We start from the raw sequence: 14,502 nt of genomic DNA, 5'->3' as shown, positions 1-14,502 counted from the left end.
CTCATTGGGGAGATTAAGGCAAAATAGAAGCTGCATTTGTTGTTCGGGGAGAGGCAAACAGACTGCAGCAAGGCTGGCCCCATGACTGAAAAAATCTCTTGGACACTCTCTGATTGTGGGACCACTTGTGAGGTCGAAGAATGGACATGCTTAACTTGTCTGCTATCACATTGGACTTCCCCGGAATGTGCAATGCTATGAGAAAGCAGTTTGATGAGATCGCCCATTGCAACATTCTCAGGGCTTCTCGACATAGTGGATAAGACCTGGTTCCTACTTGTTTGTTGATATACCAGACTAATGACATGTCTGTTTGAATTCCAATAATTCTGGAGGGGAGAGCATCCTGAAAATCTTGCAATGCTAATAGCACTGCCCTCATCTCTAAAGGAGGCATTAATGGCTACTGTGACCTTGGGCTGAGGGGGTGAAAAAGGACATCCTTGTAGAATTTGTTCTTAATGAGTCCACCCCATTAGATCTTTCTTGCAAACGTTGGTGATGGAAATTGGTGTGGACATGGGATGAGTAAGTATTGACCGTTGTGCCACATGCAACCACTGTAGAATTCACATATGGTATGTGGCCAGGAGTACAAGAGTTATTGATGCTGCCATGGAGACCAATGTTCAGAGAACTAGTTTGGCTGAAACTTTGTTCTTACTTATTATGCTTGAAACTTGTCCTTGAATTGTCTGTAATCTTTGTGGTGGAAGAGAGACTATGGTGTTTTTTGTGTTTAAAATAGCACCTATGAATTCTAGGACTTGGGTTGGCTCTAGGTGATATTTTTCGTAGTTGACAGTTATTCCCAAAGATGAGAATGATTGATTGAAGAACCTTTTGTCTGGCTTCTATGAGTTGATGCCTGGTTGTGGCAGTGATGAGCCAGTCATCTAAGTATGGAAACAGTCGGAATCCATGCAGTCTCCAGTGAGTTGCTACTACTGCCATGCATTTGGTGAACACCCTAGGGGCTGTGGTGAGACCAAAGGGAAGTACTCTGAATTGGTAGTGACTGGCTCCCAGTCAGAAGCACAAGAACGTCCTGGATTGCCTGTGCATTTTTATGTGATAGTGCACATCCTGGAGGTCTATGAAGCACATCCAATTGTCCTTTTCCAGAAACAGAAGAATGAATTGAACCGTGACCATCCAGAATTTGGTTCAATTAACTGATTTGTTCAGTTTGCTGAAATCTAGAATAGCTCTCCTGTCTTTTTTGGCACTAAAAAGAACATTGAGTAAATTCTGGATCCTATCTGGTCTGGGGGGACCTTTTGGATGACTTGCTTTTCTAGCAGCTTTTGTATTTCTAGCGCTGATTTTTCCCTTTGATTGGGTGGGACATCCGGGATTTCTTTGTAAGAGGATGGGGTTAGTGAAATGGGAATAACATAACCTCTAGATATAATTCCCCTGCACCCATTTGTTGGAAGTTATCTGTAGCCAGGCTCTCTGGTGCAGAGAAAAATGAGCCCTGACTGCCTCCAGAGTAGGAAACTCGGGCCTCCATTCAGGAGCGCTGGAAAGGTTTACCAAAGAATGAGTCTCAAAAACCTTAGTTCTGTGGATCTCCTCTTCTGCAAGGGTGGTGTCTTCCATTGGAGCTCCCCCCTCTACCTGTGAGGGAGCTGTCACTATGTGCGTCAGGAAAGGACCCTTGGGAATTTTTGAACCACATTTTCCATCAATGCGCTGCTTCCTCAAAAAAGGTCTCTGAGGACTGTAAAAATGTACACCCGCTGCAGAAGGAGTCTTTCCATTCTTTTCACACCTAGTGAGTGTATCTTTAACTTTGGGCCCAAACAAGGAAGTGTTGTCAAAGGCAGCATTGACAAACATAGACTTGAAAGGTTCTTCAAAGTCATACAAATGCATCTGGGCATATCTCCTTAAGGTTATACCTGAACCAATGGCTCTTGTTGTCCATTTGGCTGCATAAGAAATGAGCCTCATGGATGAGTTGGAAATGGAAGTCAAGGTGGCCAACTGAGAAGTCATGGAGTCCCAAACCTTGTCTGAAATGGCTCCTGAGAAGCTATCCAAACATTCTTTAATCAGATCCCTCTGCAGCCTCATAAAATGTGCCAGGTAATTCAAAGGCTGTAACTTAAAGGTTGATGAAACATAAATTTGCTTCCCTATTCTATCCATCATCCTAGACTCCCTATAAGGAGGATGAATAGTGGAACTTTCATCTTCCACTTCCCTTTTGGTGCCTGCTGCCATGACCATAGTATCTACTAGTAAGCCTTTGGTCCAGAAGGGTTTGTCTAAGGGTGCAGTTATTATTTTGTCTGGTGTCCAGAGTATTGGCTCAATAGAGTCAGGGGACATTCACACCCACTGAGTGATAAACTCAATGAGCTCATCAGTGGGCAGGGTCACTTTGGAGATAGACGTCTGGGTGCTAACAGATTCCTTCGAAGTAGGATTCCCAGGCTGCCAGCCCCCTCTCTGTTTCAAAATTTCCAGGATGTCTCCAAAGGAGACATCATTAGGAGGTGATTGTGGGATCCTTCACCCTCCCCAAAATCTGTGTCTTTAGTGGATGATTCTTCAGGAGAATCAATGTGTTTCCTCTTACACTTCCTCTTCCAAGGAACCTCCTCAGTGGGAAGCTCTGGGAAGGTGTTGGAAGAAGACTTTCCCAAATGTGATATTCACTGAAGCCTTGACACCCACTATCCAGCTGGAGGAAGTGGATGAGGCTTTGGTGCAAGGAGTGACATAGAAGATTATTCCGAGGTGGCTAGAACTGACTGGTGTCTTGAAACAGAGAAGGCCCAAAGGGTAGAGGAAAGGGTACTAACAATAGTACCCAAGTAGTACACAAAGTACAAAAAAGGGGAAGGAACCAACAAAAAAGGTGTGATAGATATAGAAAAAAGAAGATCTGAAAAAAGGAGAAAAATATACAAAATTCACTTATCTGAAGAGCTTGAGAGTAAGCCAAAAAAACATGTCTGAAGCTGATAGCAGCAAACGAGATCTGAGGTAATGAATCAGTTGCTTTATGGGTAAATGGAGAAGCTGAAGAGTTTTTGGTTGCCATGAGCTTTAGCAAGTGGCCGAGTTGGTTCTGAGGGACTGGAACCAAACCCATCTGTTAAGGATAACATGAAAATTGACAACTTCAGATATGACCTTATGCTACATGAAATATTTTATGACCCATAAGCATTAGGTCTATAGCTAACAGATAGACTGAAAATAGCCCTAATGAAATATTCGTATGATGTCCTGTAAGACTTCACCACTGCTTCATATGTAAGTACTAGACTAGCTGCCTTTGCAGGCAATTTTAAGCCTAGCCAATTTCTAGTTTTGTGCTCAAAATAATCTATCCCATTTGGTTATAGATTGGCCTTACCCATTCCATGGTTGATAATTATATATTATCCCAAATAAGAATAGCTGGGATCATACCATAGATAATTTGAGGGAACATATGCATTGGATAAAGCATTTAGGAACTACCTTTGTCCATTAGTAGTACAGGGGGCAGTCCTGGAGTAAATTATCTGTTTTCTATCCATAGATCTAATTTGCACTTGAATATGGACAAGAATGAACTTTGTTTTATGTGGATGGGAATTTTGTTCCACAGCAGTGGTATCCTCTGTGAGATATACCTGTCCTTCCAAACCATTCTGATGTTGCAAAAGTTTAGATCTCTATACTGAGTATTGCTGATGTGCAGTAAATACATCAGTAATAGGTTGTAGAATGCCTTGTATGCCAGACGTAGGTCATCTCTTTGCAGTCTGTAGGATTCAGAGTATAGTGACAGGGCTTTGAGTTAGTCCATGTAGGACATGTTGTTTAGGCCTTGTATAATTTCAGTAAGGTATCCCTGTGCTGTAAGATGAGTTGCAGCTCTTTGTTTAGACCTCCAAATGACTGAGGACATTACTTAAATTACTGGCAATCATTAACAAAATAAGTTAAACCCTTGCAATCTGAGACCTATGTAGCCTTCTCATGCAGTCAAACAAAATGAGTCATGTCATTAAACTTAGTGACTGGATTCACAGGAAGGTCAACCAGTGGAAGATATCACTCAGGTCTTGTTGAAGGGTAGTTATCAGACGCTGCTCATCACCCACACTGCCATGAATTGCCAAGACTGCAGACGTAGATCCAGGCCTCCCATTACAAGATGACTATGGCACCAGGGAGTTGGCCTTCTACAGTTTCCAGAAGATGACAGTGCAAGAGACTGTGATTAGATTTGCTATCTACTACTTGTGTCCCTCTGTATTGGAGTTAGACAGATGAATTAGTAATTTCTCCCTTCCCTGAAGGAAACTTGCAGAAAATCCTATCCTGTTGACACAAATAAGATGGTGCTGGATTACGAAGATCCTGAGAAATTTATGTACAGTAAGCTAATGCAGGAAGCAATGCTTTTACCAATATGCCAAAAACTTTAATAACACTGAATTGTTGGTCTGTGATCATGTGTTCCTTAACCCAAAGGGCACAGAGTCATTTTGTGAATTCCTGCACAAAAAGTAAACTGCTAAGCACAGATTACAATAATATTTCTCTCATTCTCTCAAACTTTACCCAGATTGCCAAAACTCAATTGTCTTTCACTGGAAAGCAAATGTTTAATCCTGCTTTTCTTTTGCACCTGCTGAAGGAGAACTATGAAATACTTAGCCTGTAGGAAGTAACCTGTTCAATTATATGAAAAAGCTGCATTATATTCAATATAATTTTCCAAGGTAAAATATGAACTGGGATAGAAAAATAAATGAAGCAGGAATAGGATCTGGACAGCAAGAAGTAGGTTAGAAACCGTGTGCTCTATTAGACGGGGTGAATAATGAAAAGTTAATACTGTAGAGTATATAACTGTAGAGATGGTTGTAATTAGGACCAAACATTTACAATACCACATAATGTATCTTGACCAGTATAGGAGGTGCTTTGACTTTCACAACACATATTTTTTACTTTATTTTCATTCACTCAGCTGGCCCAGTCATTCCTACTAATGGGCTTGGACTGAGCCAATAAGGTGAGTTTGCCAAGTTCCATTCATACTGGATCATATTGGGCCCTGTTCAGGCAAGGGTTCCATGACACATTCATTTCACTGAAAAGCTCCCTAGCTTCCCAGCTTAAGGCAGATATTGGGTACATCCCTTCCTTACAGCAAGAGCTGAATGTTCCATGCATTCTTTAAGTGGATCTCAACAGTCCTGTCCCTTCTGAGAGGTGAGAGTCAGGTGGTAGGAAGCAGGACTTTTATTAAGCCAAGTGGACCTCCTCTCCTTCTCTCTGGAACCCGTAATCTCCTTGGCAGCTCCTTTGAGCTCCAGTACAGCTGTATGACCATGGTGAAGTACATGCCTTTAAACACATGCTATTCCCTTGGATTACTAACTGCAGAGCACTGCAAGCAGTGTGTGGTCAGGAGGCCCATGCTCTATGGGTGCAATATGTACTGTTCTTCCTAGGTGTTACCCAAGCATCAGGTCATGGCTGCCTCCCTCCCTCCAGAATATGTGAACCAATAATAACCTCTAACTTGCATCCTATCCATCCTAGTCCCTCCATAACCAGTCAGACTGACTGAACATTGGTCATCTGGGTCACTGTCAGAGCTTCATCCTTCTGGGCCACGGAGATGGGTCAGCAGCAAAGAATGTTGTGTGTATAGTCTGAAAAATAAAGAAAAATATATCTGACCATGTTGAAAGCATTATAAAGGCATCTGACAAGGCACACAAAACTGTGTCATGGAGCCTTCCTGACTGGCTTGAACCTTAAGAACAAATCTATTTTATGGGATCCTAATGTAATAATACTTAATTTTGCATATAACAGTTTAAGAGTGTAAAGGAAGTACAAAATAAATACTGAATATGACTCAAAGAATGAAAATTTACAAAACGAATGTAAAAATAGCAGAAAAAATGAAAGGGAAAACAAGAAATTAAAGTGCTAATGAAAATGCCAGTTTGAAGAAATGCTGTGTCGAAGAAAGGGGGCAGCGAGAGAGAGAGAAAAAAAAAGATGAGCTTGAAGAAGAGATGTACATCTGGCTGTTAAGCAGCCTTGTCACAGTTACTCCACAATCCAATGGTATGAATCAGTTTCAGAAGCATAAGCATTTGATGAGACTTTACCAAACAAGGACATTGAATTAAAAGTTAGATTTATGAAACTGGTATTAAGGAACATTTTTTTTCTATTTTGGAGGTGAATATTTTCATCAAATGAGAGGTGTGGCAAGGGGCAGAGCCTGAATGGCTAATGGAAGGCAGCAGATTTTAAGAGCTCCATAAACTAGTATAAAATTCAGGAAGTTATTTAATTTTTTTCTAACAAAAACACTTTGAATAGTCAGATAATAGTCTAAAATTACAAACTACAAGTTTTGGTGGATTTCTGCAAGAAATGTCCTGTCACATTATATTGGAGTCTATTAACAACTGGGGAAATGAGTAACCTGAAGAACTTTCATAATGAACTAACACTAAAAAAGAATTGCAACTGGTGACTACTACACTACAAGAATTATCAATGAAAATGGATGATTTTAAGGTTAATCTGCAATATCTAAAAGAGAAGTGTCAAAAGCAAACAGATATTTTCAAATAAATGCTTCAACAGCATCAGACTAAGATGACAACTACTGAAACTTCTTTGAGTGACATTGAAGGAAGGCTGAGAGAGGAAGAAATCCAAAGGGACTTTCTTCTGAAGCAAAATACTTGGCTTATCAATAAAGTAGATGACTTGGAAAACAGGGAAAGAAGGTCAAACATCAGAATCTTCGGCTTGCCTGAGAAAACAGAAAGAGGAGATATACTTTCCTTCTTAAACACATGGATTCCTGAGGTTTTAGATCTTAAAGAGGGCTTTCCATTTGGTATTGAAAGGGCTCATCAAGCTTTGGGAAACCCAGCTTCAGCTGCAGCTTCACTGACATCTTCTACACCACCAAGGTCAATTATAATAAAGTTTTTATCTTTCATGAACAAAGAACTGGTGTTAAAAACTGCGTGGAGAAAGAGCCCTATAAAATATAAAGTACAGTTTTGTACCTACCATAAATGTAGATGTTCGAGTGTTCATACTGCTGCAGTCATTACATTTGGGTTATCCTGCCATCAGGCAGTCCCGCAGTCGGCCAGAGTTCCAAAGTCTTGGTCCGGTGTCAGTTGCTGTCGCTTCTTCCCTGACGTCAGTGCACCAGGGGTATACAAGATGCATCCGACGCCATTTTCTTCAGTTTTTCTTGCCCCAGATGTCAGGTGCCCCCAAGAAGGTAGGCAATACGTATTGCTAATAAAAAATATACATATAAAATAAAAAACAATACCTTCAGTTACAAGCAAATACACCAAAAAGGTTGTATAGGATAGAAAGATATAGATAAGTCTAGCTAGATCAGAGGAGATGGAGGGGGGGTAACCTGGACTGCAGCAATGTGAACACTCGAACATCTACATTTATGGTAGGTACAAAACTGTACTATGTTCATCATGTTACACTGCTGCAGTCATTACACTTGGGTAGAATCCCAAAGCTAAGTTTGGGTGGCTGGTCTATAAAGAGTTAGGATTGGCTATGAGGCCCTGCAGAACTGCAGTGGCAAATCCTGCTCTGGATTTGGAGTAAAGAGGCAGGTGGTAATGCTTGGTAAAGGTGTGCACTGAACTCCAAGTTGCAGCCTCCTAAATTTCCTTGGTAGGTACTCCTCTGAGAAAGGCTGTTGAAGTGGCTGTTTTCCTGGTGGAATGTGGCCTAATGTTATTAGGGACTGATTTTCCATGCTGTATGTAGCAGTAACGAATACAGTGTCCTATCTATTTGGATATAGTCTGCTTTGAGATAGCCTTGCCCTGTGATCCTGCAGCATATGCTACAAACAGTTGCTCAGTTTTCCCGAAAGCTTTTGTTTTGTCCAAGAAGAAACGTAGCTGCCTGTGTATGTCCAGAGAGTGCAGAAGTTTCTCCCCTTTATTCGGGGGGGGGGGGGGGGTTTGGATAAAAAGTTGGCAAATGGATGGTTTGGTTAATACCACCTTTGGCATAAAGGTAGGGTTTGTCCTTAATGAAACCTTGTCCTGATGAAAAATTATAAAAGGTTCCACTGCCATTAATGCCTGTAGCTCTGAGAGTATTCGTGCTGAAGTTACTGCCAGGAGCAGAGCTGTTTTCCATGATAAAAATTTTAGATCGGCTGTATTGGCTGGCTCAAAAGGTGGCAGGGTCAGTTTTTCCAAAACGAAATTGAGGTCCCAAGTTGGTGCTCTCCGGGGTGGTCTTATGTTTTTAGCCCCTCTGAGGTACTGCTTTAGCAAGGGATGAGAGAATAAAGGAGGATCCGTGTTGTAATGTGCTGAAATGGCAGAGGCATGGATCTTAATTGATGAGAAGGATAGGCCTTTGTCCAGCATCTCAGTTAAGTATTGTAAAATCTGAGGAATGTTTGGGACAAGAGGGTCAAGGCTTTGAGCCTGGTTCCAGGCGCAGAATCTCTTCCATTTTCTGAGTAAGCTTTCCTAGTGCTAGGCCTCCTGGCCTCCAAAATGACATCCATAACAGCTTTAGAGAGAGGTGTTGTCTGTTTGACTAATGAATCTGCCATGCAGCCAGGTTGAGGGTTTTGAGCTGACCATGCAGGATCTGATTGTTTTGTTGAGTCAGAAGGTGTGGAATTTGAGGCAAAATCTATGGTGGGCCTTGAGCTAAGTTCTTTAAGACTGGGTACCAGTTCTGGTGTGGCCATGTCTGGAGCAATCAGGATTATCTGTGGTTTTTCTTGTCTGGCTTTTAGGAGTACCTTTGAAAGGAGAAGCAGTGGTGGGAAGGCATAAACTTTTAGGCTTTTCCAGCTGAATGAGGGAGCATCCACTTTCCATGCTTGTGTGTGATAAGTCCTTGTGCAGAATTTTTGCAGTTGGCAATTCAGAGGGGAGGCAAAAAGATCTATGTTTGGGCATCCCCATTTTTGCATTACCATGCTGAAGGTTTGTGGATTCAATTTCCATTCGTGAGGGTCCATGATATTTCTGCTTAAATCATCTGCCAGAGTAGTTTTCTTTCCTGGCAGGAATTGTGCTTGCAGATGAACTTGATACGTTAGAGCTGTGTTCCACAAGGTCACGGCTTGCCTGCATAGGGGATAAGAATGAGTGCCCCTTGCTTGTTTATGTACCACATTACTGTGGTGTTGTCTGTCTTTAATAATAATTGTCCTGGATGCAGAAGGTCCTTGAAAGCTGTTAGGGCATTTTGAACAGCCAACATCTCTCTTTGATTTATGTGAAGCTGCATCTGGTCTGTGGTCCACTTGCCCTGAATGCATTTTCCTGCCATGTGTGCTCCCCAGGCGTAATCTGAAGCATCTGTTGTTAGAGTCTGCCTGGCTGTGGGTAGGGTAAAAGGCTGACCCTTGTTTAGGTGACATGCCTGTGCCCACCATCGAAACTCTTGTTGCAGGCAGGGAATCATTGGAATTATTGCTCCTAAACTGTGAGAGTGTTGAGTCCAAACACGTTTTAGGTACCATTGTAATTTCCTCATATGCAGTCTGGCATATGGTATTAGTAGTATGCAGGATGCCATGAATCCCAGGGCCTGCAGAATTTTTCTTGCAGGGAGATGGGACTTTGTTGCCAGTAATTGAAAATATTGAGCTAATTGAATTTGTTTGTCTGGCGTGAGATAAGCCATCTGGGCCGTTGTATTTAAGCTGGCACCCAGGAATGTAATCTGTTGTGAGGGCACTAGTTTTGACTTCTTTTCGCTTACTGTGTACCCCAGAGAAATTAGCAACCTTTTTACAAATGCCAGATGCTGTGGAAGATTGTCGTTTGTCTCTGCTTGAATGAGGCAGTCATCCAGGTATGGATATATTTGAATTCCTTTTTGTTTGCAAAATGCAATTACTGGTGCCAGGCACTTTGTAAAGACCCTGGGCGCAGTAGAGAAGCCAAAGGGCAGTGCAGAGAATTGGTAGTGCACTGTACCAGCTTTGAATCTGAGGTATCTTCTGCAATTTTGTGTGATAGGGACATGCAGGTATGCCTCTTTGAGGTCCAGAGTAACAAGCCAAGCCTTCTTGCCCAGCATGGGTAGACGCTGCTATAATGTCAACATTTTGAATTTTGGAATATCCAGATAAGTATTTAGAACTGAAAGGTCTAGTATGGGCCTCCAGGCCTTGTCCTTTCTGGGGAACAGGAAGAGTCCTGAGTAAAATCCTTGTCCTTGTTCCTGTTGTGGTACTTTTTGAATAGCCTGCATGTCCATGAGGGCTGAAATTTGTTTTTGTGCCTCTGCCCATTGATTCTGTGGCAGGTCTGAAATTCCTTTTAGTCTTGGTAAAGTATGAAAGTGGAACCTGTAACCTTCAGACACAATGTTCAGAACCCATTTGTCTTGGGTGATTGTTTGCCAGTTTTGAGAATAAAGTGCTAGTTTTCCCACTAAGGGGGCTGCCAAAAGGGAAGTGCTTGGCGTACGAAGGGGGAAGTCATTGGGACTGTTTCCTGCAAGGTTGAGACTTGCCCTCACCTCCTTTTGGGGTTGAGGTGCCCCACTGTCATTGTCTGTTAGAGCCTTGGGGTTGAGATCTGCCTCTTGTGTGTCTGTATCTGCCTCTCTGTAGCCTGACACTGGAAAGGACCAATTCTTTGTTGGCCAATTTCTGCTAAATCGAGGTGGCTGTACCTGTAAGAAATCCTTGACTGTTTGCATAGATTTAGCTTTATCCTCCATTTTCTTTAACACCTCTTCTGCCTTAACACCAAACAAGGTATCATGCTGTAAAGGAGCATCCAATAATTTTGCCTTAACATGATCAGGTAAACTCTATTCTTTTAACCAAGCATGTCTTTGAATCACAGAACCTGTAACTATGGCTCTACAGGAGGCCTCCAAAGAATCAAAACCACATTGCAGAATATGTTTTCCCACCTGTTCAACTGCATGTAATAAATCCTGCATTTCTTTACAGTCAGGAGCTTCTGAGCTTGAAAGCATTTTCTGTTTTAACTGAGCCATTAAATATTGTTGGTACTTAAGCATGTGAAACTGGCAATTTAAAGCCCTTACTGCTAAAGTTGCAGAAGTGTAAACTTTCTTCCCCCATCTATCCAAAGCTCTGGAATCTCTGTCAGAGGGTACTGGATTTTTTGCAATGGAAGCCTTAACCCCTTTTGGACCCTGGGAAATAGTTTCTGGATCAGCAGAAGGGTTTTTATAAAGAAACTTGTGAGAGTCACGGACTCTATAATACCTATCTGGCTTGGCTGGTGCAGGTGGCAAAGAATCAGGAGATAAGCTGGATTCAGAGAACACAATATCTAGCACAGGCGGAATAGCCCGGGGGCCTGTACTGGGGCAATAAAAGGAAATCCCTGAGCCTTTTCTTGGATTCTGAATAATCCTGACTTTCCCAATGGCAATGCTCCCTCATGGTTTCCCCAAAAGAATAATCCTCAGGAGGAGAGGCTGAAGGGATAGATTCTTCAGCATCAGAGTCCTCATAGGGGGTAGAGAGTATCCCTGGTCTGAAGAGGAATCAGAGGAAATGGAAACCTGGTCAGAGGAATCAACGTCTGTATCCTGCCTAGGCCTTTTCTCAGGAGGGGGATGGGAACCCCTGATTAGAGTAATGAGGTCTTCGGCCATTTTAAGCATCTGTTTCTTAGGCATGGAGGACTGTCCAGGAGAATGCTGTACTTGCTTCTTTGTCTTTAATGCTACTTTTGTCTTGGCTGTTGCTTTAATGGTAAGTTGTGAAAATCTGAAAACCCCCTCAGAAGCTGATGCCTGCTCAGCGGCTCCGGACCCATCTGAGGGATTAGTTTCCGTAGGCCCAATACCTTGAGTTTCCAGAGGCCTGTTTGTCTCCACGTGGGAGTTGGAGGCGGCCTGTGGCTCTGAGGTAGCGGGTGTCAGGGGCTGCGAAAGCGCCTCACTGAGAACCGGCGACTGGCCTAGAAGAGGTTTCATCGTTGGTTTTGGACCTCGGATGCCTGTCTTTATCCTTGTCTTTGCATTTTTTTGGAATTGCGGTCTTCGGTTGATCCGACAGCATAGTATAATTGAACCTTCGGCCAAAGTAGTGCAAAGCAAAATCAAAACATCTTTTTATAGTGCATTTGTTAAATCTAGCACAAAACCGACAACTAGTGACGTCGTGATCAGGGCCTAGGCATGGAATACAGTAAGAGCGGAAGTCCTTATGAGGTATTTGCTTCCCACAAGAAATACAATTATTAACTTTTTCTGACATCGGTCTGAGGCAAGAAAAAAGTTTCCCCAATGGGGTACTTAGCTTTACTGAAGACTTTGGATCTGAAATTCAACTTTGAAAATCTCAAGAGTCGGCCGACCAGCACTTGCGAACTGCTTCTGCTTCGGGCACCGCGCGGCAAGAAAGACTGAAGAAAATGGCGTCGGATGCATCTTATATACCCCTGGCGCACTGACGTCAGGGAAGAAGCGACAGCAACTGACGCCGGACCAAGACTTTGGAAATCTTGCCGACTGCAGGACCGCCTGACGGCAGGATAACCCAAGTGTAATGACTGCAGCAGTGTAACATGATAAACATCCAAAACGTAATTAGGTTTGATGATGATTATTCTGCTAAAGTGCTGGAACAAAGGAAAAAAGGCATGGCCACTAATTAAAATACTAAAACAGAACAATATTAAAACTCAAATGACTTTTCCTGCAAAAATAAAAATCCTGCACCTAAATGAGATGAGAACCTTCAACAACCTGGAAGAAGCTTTACTATTTATCAAAAACAATAATATCATATCTATTCCGGAAGACATGGACTGGGCATCTCCATCCCTGAAGAGAACCACTGATAAGAACTCCTGGACTGATGTAAAAAAGAAAAAAAACAAAACAACGAATCTAAAATAGCAGTTTCTGCAAAGTCTCAAAGTTTCTACTACAACCCAATTATTAATGATACCAAGAATGATGCCACAATATGAAGACAAGATGATCAATTTCAACAATTGGCTTAAGTACTGGTGTCATTCAAAGGGGATCCAATGCCGGTCAGCTTGGGATGATATGCTCGACATGCCACGATGCTTCGCTAAGGACGGCTTGCACCTGTCACCCCTGGGCTTTCGGATATTGGCAAAGGCTCTTGCTACCCCCATAGTGCCTTTTTTAGGCAAGGCTCAAAAGACAAACCCACCTCCATAGGAATCACAAGGGATAAGAAACTAAGAGTAATGCTACTCAACGCCAGAAGTCTAAACCTCAAGATGCATGCACTCAAAACTCTCCATAGCATGGAGAACATCGATATTTGTGCAGTAACAGAAACCTGGTTCAGGGCTCCCGAGAGCACCCCAGCACTACCAGGTTATACCTCATACCATGCTTTTCGGCCCCAAAACTTGGACCGAACCACAAAAGGAGGGGGAGTATCGATATTCATCAAAGATACCCACACCTCCAGGTTGGTGGCAAAGCACGAAGCATCAGAGACTATCCATGTGCAACTAACAGTGGGTAAAACTGCCTTCCAGTTTATAGCCTGCTACAGACCACCCTCCCAAACCCAGGAACCCCACTCGGCCTTCCTGAGAACACTGGAAAATATGAAGGTCTCTCCAAACACCATTATATTGGGCGACTTCAACTACCCAAACATAGACTGGGAGCATTACTCTAGCTCCAACACCCTAGCCCAAAGGTTCCTAGAATTTATAAACTCAAATGCTATGGAACAACTTGTTACCATTCCCACAAGAGGGGAAAACATACTGGACCTGATCATCACCAACATGGGGACTCTCTGCTCCAGACCAGAAGTGTATCCCTCACTGGTAAGATCAGACCATAAACTGATCTCACTGGATATTCACATCCCAACCCCACCCCCTGCCCAGAAAACCACAGTGAAAAACTTCTCTAAAGCAAATTTCACACTCCTCAAAACTGAGGTGGAATCCTTCATGTGGAAAATACGGCCCAGACCGCAGAATCCTTTATAAACGCATTCTATGAACACCTTCAGGAATGCATGGATCATGCGATCCCAAATAAAACCAAGACCCAATCCTCCAAAGGCAGACGTCCTGTCTGGTGGACTCCAGCCATAAACAATCTATACAATAGAAGGAGGAAGCTACTAAATGATAGAGCAAAATCCCAAAAAGGGAAGGCATCACTGATCAGTATTAGCAAAAAACTACGGGCACACATAAAATTGTCTAAGGCCAGCTTCGAGAGAAAAATTGCACAGGACACTAAGGATAATCACAAGGCTTTCTTTAGTTATGTTAGGAACCTGGGTGGTAATTCCCAGATATGCTCAGAATTAGTCCAAAATGACAAAAAATACACCGAACCCACAGACATTGCCAACATCCTAGCTGACAGGTTCAGCGCAAACTTCTCCCCTCCCCACCAAAAGGGCAAATATCTATCCCAGCAGAGTGCTGCCCCCCTGACATCTCAGATGCTCAGGTAAGAGCCACCCTCACC

The sequence above is a fragment of the Protopterus annectens genome, chromosome 2.part1 (genome assembly GCF_019279795.1).
Source record: "Protopterus annectens isolate FY-2018-M chromosome 2.part1, PAN1.0, whole genome shotgun sequence".
Lineage (NCBI taxonomy): Eukaryota > Metazoa > Chordata > Ceratodontiformes > Protopteridae > Protopterus > Protopterus annectens.
Note: the sequence above shows the minus strand (reverse complement) of the source record.